The sequence below is a fragment of the Myotis davidii genome, unplaced genomic scaffold, assembly GCF_000327345.1.
Source record: "Myotis davidii unplaced genomic scaffold, ASM32734v1 scaffold402, whole genome shotgun sequence".
Lineage (NCBI taxonomy): Eukaryota > Metazoa > Chordata > Mammalia > Chiroptera > Vespertilionidae > Myotis > Myotis davidii.
The window spans coordinates 1,215,963-1,223,607 of NW_006293393.1; positions in this window are offsets into that span (position 1 = coordinate 1,215,963).

The following is a 7,645-nucleotide window of genomic DNA, read 5'->3' on the forward strand; positions in this document are numbered from 1 at the left end:
ATAAAAAAAGAGAACCAGTCCGAAATGAAGGGTACGCTAACTGAAATGAAGAGTAATTTACAGAAAATCAGTAGTAGAATAGATGAAGCTGAGAATCAAATCAATGACTTGGAATATAAGGAAGCAAAAAACATCCAATCAGAACAGCAAAAAGAAAAAAAATGAAGATAGTGTAGGAAGCCTCTGGGACAACTTCAAGTATTACAACATTCGCATCATTGGGGTGCCAGAAGGACAATAGAGAGAGCAAAACATTGAAAACCTATTTGACAAAATAATGACAAACACATGCTTTGTCATTATGCTTCCCTATGTTTGTTCCCAACTTAGTGAAGGACATAGATGTAGATTCTCTTTATGTTTTGGTGAAAATTGTTTTAGAAGCCCAAGACTCATATTCTAATATCTTGGCAACATCATTAAAAAGATAGTATATTTTTTACTAGACCTAATAGAAATTTCCCAGGGAGACTTATGTTCAGGCTGGATTATATACCCATCCTTAGACCAACCATAGATAATAGAATGGGGTTCTGTGGTTGGCTTGGCCTATTTACGTATCCATCCTCATGGGCAGAGAAATGGGTAAAAACAGTCTTATGTGAACCACATGAAATGGATCCCTCCTAGAAAATAATAGTCCTGTTTCCAGAAAAGAGGGACAGGATATTAAGATGGTAAACACAACAGGTGTTCATGTCACAAATTAAAACCTATCTGTTGGTCTCCAAGTTACAATAGATGGCTGAATTTTATCCAGGCCGATCTTTGCATAAGTGAAGAGAGAAATGAGGTGCTCATTCACTTCTTTTTTCAAAATTATTCATGGTGATGTTTACTATGCTAGTTAATTAAATTGAATGAAAGAAATTCCTACATTGTGAATATTTTGTCTTACTAACAATCAATAAACGTTTCTGGAAATTACCCACATCTGTATTGAATGTTGAATATTCTATCATTGAATGTTTTATTTAAAGCTTCAGCAATTTGAGGGTGAGAATCTTACAACTAGTGATCAGTAAGCCACATCACAAGCTATTCACATCCGGCAGGCATCACACCTTAGCTATACTGTCAGAGAGCTGCTGGCCTTGATAGAGGATTATGAATACATCCTGATGTCTTCAATGTACAATGACTACATTTAAAAAACAGAAAGTTAAAAAGGAAAAAATGAGCCTAGAACCCTCTGGCAGAATAGTTCTTAATCTTTTCTGGGGAATGAAAAATGTTTAAAGAAGTTGATTAAACTGATAGTTCTTTTCCTTGACAAATGCAGATACACAAAGTTTTGTTACAATTTCAGGGAATTCTGGACCTCTGATGTCCATTCCTGAAGAACCACAGCTCACAAACCTGGGCTATATAACAGAAAGACACAAGAAAAGCTAATGTGTTGAGAGTAGTTTGGGACAATGCAGAAGAGGCACCTCTTGGTCTTTCCTACTTCAAAGCAGTTCTAGAAAAGTTTTACATGTTAGCCCAGGGAATTTATTTAACCTGAATATGAGTATTTATTTGGGCATAAGTGCCAAATGTGTCCAGAAGCTCATGTGTCCAAGATAAATCAAGTTGACAGTTTTCACACAGAAACCTAATTTTATAGGAAGATGGGGAACTCATGTGGCAGGTTTTAAAAGGGGGTAAATTTCTATTTTCCTTTCATTGAGCGGAGGGGTTCTATGACCCCTTTCCTTCATTCAAGGCAGGCTCCATGATATTTGGACCAAAGGAAATAACAGAAGTGAAGTTTCAGGCCCCAACCTGGAAAGACTGTCAGTTTCCCCCTTCTTTCGTGGAACACTATGGGAGGCCAGCTGCTCTATAAGAGATCTGACCATCCAGAGACCTCCATGCTGTGAGAAGCCTAAGGCATGTGAAGAGACCTTAGAGCAGCAGTTCTCAACCTGTGGGTCGCGACCCCTTTGGGGGTCGAACGACCCTTTCACAGGGGTCGCCTAAGACCATCGGAAAACACATATATAATTACATACTGTTTTTGTGATTAATCACTATGCTTAAATTATGTTCAATTTGTAACAATGAAATTGGGGGTCACCACAACATGAGGAACTGTATTAAAAGGTCACGGCATTAGGAAGGTTGAGAACCACTGCCCTAGAGGATGAGAAACCATGTAGAGAAGGAGACGGGCCAAAGAGCACCAAGGCAGCAAACATGTGAGTGGGGAAACCACCATGTATGTGGGATCCTCTGGCTCCTGCTGCCTCCGGCAACACCACATGGATTGGAGACAAGCTAAACTGCTGAGCCTTTCTGGTATTCCTTGTTTGAAGCAATTTGTGTTATACAACAGTAGATAATCAAAACAATCCAAATCACAGAATACCCGTGAAGGAATAAATGTATATTCATAGTTTATTCTGGTATAAATGTGAAAAATGAACTTCATATTGATCACTGAACATTTTGCCTTTTTTTTTTTGCTTAATAGAAGCATATGTGCATCACTTCTTGGAAAATATATTAATCCAAGCATTTTAGCTCTGGTTTTGTCCAATGAGTGGCCATTAGTCTCATTAGTGCTTCCTCTCTAAAAATGATTTCAGCTGTGTCATTCCCACATAAAGAATGTCACACTTCCTGCTATGTTATCATTTGTTTCATTGGACTCATCAATTTGTATTTAGAACCCACTGTGCTTAACATGGCACTATCGTGTTTTCAAAGGATTTCTCTAACAGTTACGAGAAACAAAGCATAGAAACCTAATGCAATTAGAGAATAATGCTTTACAAGACAAGCAACTTTGAAAATGTCTGGGATGGGTAATAAGCACTTTGCATATAAAAAATAGAGACAATGATTGCCTTTGAGTGAAAATAAAAATTATACTTTATATGGATTATAAGTAAAGGCTTGAGACGAGGAACAGATGAGACATGAGAGTTGAGAGGTGTAGCATTGTTGTAGGTGAAGAGAGTTTTCTAGTTAGAACACTGACCAAGAAACAGTGACATTGTGGGGCATTTCTATATTTATTTAGAGATGAAGTTGATTGTGCTTCTTTTAGTTACATCTCTTCTAAAACACTTTATTTTTGGCATGAAAAATGTAGCTAATTTAGCTTAATGGTTAATAAAAGAGGGGAAAATATTTTCCAAGTTTCATGTTTAAAATGGTTAGTCTGAAATGTTAACAACAGCTTTTCCCTCTTGAAATTTCCTAAAACTTGGCAGTTCTTTAGATTCTATCAATCTTAGCATGTTCCACTGGGGTTGAGAGCCATATCAAAGTGGATCTACCAAAATGGAAATCCACAGACAGGAGTCACTAAGCTGCAGAGGAAGACGGATCTTTTTCTCTTCCTTCCTCCATGTACATCTTCCTCATTCTATTTCTCACCTCTACCCGCCAAGTTTTTTTTGTGGTTTTTTTTTTGTGGGGGAGGGTTGTTTTGTTTTTTTAGATAGAGAGCACTATCCGAATGTATACCTATGTTTGCTGAGGGGTTAGAGGAGAAAGGTATGGCAAAGAATGAGGGTAGAAAGGATGTTGGGGTGAGTAGACAATGATTAACTAGACTGAAGACTCTATATTTCTAGCTGACATCAGAGGATTATTTTAAGGTTAGAGATCAGTGTATAAATCTGAAGGACCCAGGAAAAAAACAGGGAGACAGAAGGCAGTTTTGACCTAATAGGAAAGGAGAAAAGGCAGCCTGGGTTGGAAGAGGTCACCATGGCCATGGGAAGTACTAGGGAAACCTTTGAAGTGCTTCTCTCCCAACATTTCCACAAGACCCTGGCCAGATCAGTGCTTGGAGCATTGCAACCGGAAGTAGAAAATCAGTAGCTGCCTAGGGTTGTAGAAGTAGCATTAGGACAGTTTCAGAGGGCTGACCAGGGAATGCACTGGGTATGCAACTCTTGAGACTTCTGATCTCACCCCTTCCTCTACCTCTTGCCATGCTATGGTAAGGGCATTCAAATTTTGGGAAAGGGCAGTGAGCGGGTAAGAGAATAGGCAAGTGCTCTGTGGGGGAAAACTCCTCCATCACTCCCTGCCCACAATGTCCCCAGGAGTGGATGAGTAGGGCCTGTGCTTTGCCCTCTTACCTTATTGCCAACCAAGGGAAAGTGAGTTCTCAGGAATTATAACAAACGAACATGCGAGGAACACAGCATTTTATAAAAGAAATGATAAACGAATGGCTTGTGCTATATGAGCCAGGATTAATGAAACAGACTAAGCAAAAATTTGAAATAAATATAATAAATTTCCTCCAGGAGACAAAAGAGAAACAGGAATATGCCATTATAAAGAAGAGACAATTGCAAGTGCTGGGCATGACAAATATTATAGTAGAGACCAAGAACTGAAAAGATAGGCTGAATATTCAAAAGAATATAGTTCAAGTATGTTAATGATCTGGTCAAAGAATTTTTCCAAAGGGCATCAGAAGGAAAAAAGGAGAAAATATTTTCTTAAAGAAGACGTAGCAAACCTGGTGATGAAAAAGGAAGTATGAAGATCTGTATATTGTCATATAGGAAATAATGTGAAGAAATTAAGAACCAAACATCCCCAAAATCAAATTGGGTGGAAGAAGAAATACTTCACATAAACAGATAGTTATAAAATTGGAAACATCAGAAATAAAAAGGATTCCAGACAGAAAGAACAGAACACATAAAGAAAACACAATTAGATTGATATAAAACCTTGGAAGAGAGACACACGAAAGAGGAGTAATATTTTCTAGGTGCTGAAAAAGAAAAACTCTGAACTTAGAATTTTATATCTAGTTAAACAATATTTTAAATGTGAATTGCTGTAAAAATAAACTCAGATGTATTATCCCCAAAAAGCTCATACAGAGATGAAAGCATTTTTGTAGGAAGTGTAACAGCAGAAAGAGGAATTAATTAAGGAGGAATCTTTGCAAATTATGGGGAAAAGAAAATAAATAGTTGAGTGACATTCATGGATAATAGAGACCATTATAAACTTTTGAACAATAATAGATACAGAGGCAGAACTGCCTGAAACAGATTGTCAAACTGCAGCGGGAAGGCCGGGGAGGGTTGGGGGGCAGGAGGTAGGGGGGTAAGAGTGAAGGTTAGCAGAGGCCATAAAGTATTATCATGACATTTCAAAAGTGTCAATAAGAGAAAGGGCTTCAGAGCAGGAAGAAATGAGGTTCACTAAAAGCAATGGTCTTCCTTGGAGAGAAGTTCTTGGCGTTAAGTTTAAGAAGTTAATATTCAAACAAATAAGGAAAAATTTTATCTCTCCAAAGGAAATGAGGAAACAGTATTATAAATAGAAAGGCAAAACCATATGGTAGGAATAAGTTCTGGCATACTGTTAAAAATGCCAGGTACAAGTAACAGTTTAAAACAGAGAGGGCTTCAGATCAGAAAATAATAAGAGACTAGAAGTATAATGTATATTTAAAACAAAGGTTTACAGAACACTGGGATAAATAGATTGAAAAAGACACATCACAAAAAGATGAGTAGCAATTTTGTATCAAAGGGAAATTCAAGGTAAAAATTTTCATGAAAAACAAAGCCATCAAATAATAGTTAAAAGGATAAGAATTCATAAAATTATTATATATCCTTAAAACACATTAAGTCATAACTACTAGGAGAAAGAGATAAATAAATACTTATAGTTCATATTTTAACAAATTTCTCTTAGAAATTGATAAGCAATCAGATAAAATATAAGCAAAGGCAAAACATATTTGAACATATTGAGTTTGGACTAATAGACCTATATGGTGTTTAACACATTTTTTGTTTGTTTTTGTGCACACATGGAGCAATAATGAAGAACAGACCATGAGCAAAGTCACAAAGGACTTATCAATAATATAAAAGAATTAACATCATATAGTTTATATTCTATAACTACAATTCAATAAAATTAGATGTTACTAACAAAAGAGTCATTAATAAAAGTCTACAAGGTTGAAAACTAAAAACTAAACAAGAGAGAAAAAAACATAGTAATGTAGAACTTTGGGTTAAAGAAAAAATCATTAGAGAAATAATGAAATATTTAGAATCAGATAACAAAGTCATGCATGTCAAACTATGTGAAATAGAGCAGTGCTTAGCCTAAGCGGTTCTCAACCTGTGGGTCACAAACAATGAAAATACATCCTGCATATCAGAAATTTACATTATGATTCATAACAGTAGCAAAATTACAGGTACGAAGTAGCAATAAAAATAATTTTATGGTTGGGGGTCACCACAACATGAGGAACTGTATTAAAGGGTCACGGCATTAGGAAGGTTGAGAACCACTGGCCGAGGGAAAATTATAAAGCTTTTAATCATTCTTTGAAAGGATTAATAAAATTAATAAATCTCTTGCAAGACTGTTCTATTATAAAAAGAATGTATAAGATTAAATAACTAATTGAAACACATATCTAAAACTTTATTCAAAATTATAGACATCTATTTACATACAAATATATCCCAGGTGAAATACATACATTTATAGAAAATTCTAAGTTTTTCAGTAACAGAAAATTATTTTCTATTGACTCAATCAATTTCTACCATATTTCTAGGAAATCAACAAACCTATTCTAAAAAGTCTATGGGCCCAGCTGGCATGGCTCAGTGATTGAGCATTGACCTATGAACCAGGAGGTCACGGTTTGATTCCTGGTCAGAGCACATGCCCGGGTTGCAGCCTTGGTCCCCAGTGTGGGGCATGAAGGAGGCAGCCAAACAATGATTATTTCTCATCATTGATGTTACTATCTCTATCTCTCCTCCCTTCCTCTCTAAAAATCAATAAACATATATATTTTAAGAAGTTTATGGAAGAGTAAAAGTTCATGAAAAGTTAATTTTGCAAATAAAGAGCAAAGTGGAGAGGTTTACTCATTGAGGGACTATACAAAGTCATAGACATAAAAAAACAGTATGATACCAATTCAGGAGTAGACAAGAAAACTAATGGAACAGAATAGGTAGCTCATAAACAGTTCCATGGGTACTTGTTATTTGATGAAGATGGTTCCACAAAAACAAGGGAGAAGAATGGCTTATTTAGTAAATGAGGTTGAGAAAACCAATTTATTAGATGTACAAAATTAAGCTGGATTCCTCTACCTTACCACACATCTTAAAGGTAGAATCCAGATGAATTAATGAGTTAAATGTAAAAGGTAAAATTACAAACCTAATAGGAGGAAAATGTGAAATTTATATGACCTAGGGTTTGTAAAAATACTTCTTTTTAAAAAAATATATTTTATTGACTTTTTACAGAGAGGAAGGGAGAGGGATAGAGAGAAAAATCGATGAGAGCTGTATCCATGAAGAAATTTTGTTGCCTTTGGATTCCTCTAATATTTTTATGGTTTCCATCTTACATTTAAGTCCTTTATCCATTTTGAGTTTATTTTTGTGTATGGTGTGTTTTATATATGCATCAGCAAAATCATTAAATAAAGTGAGACTTTTCTCTCTGCAGAAAATGTGGAGTCTAAACTTGATAAACTGCTAATGTTTAAAAATGTGCCTTCCAAATGTCAACTTTCCTTGCCCATGGTCAACAACAAATAAACCCAGGCTGAACTGAATTTTAATCACTTTTCACTATTATTTTTTCATGCTCTCTTAATAGTTCTTTATTTTTCTTTTCG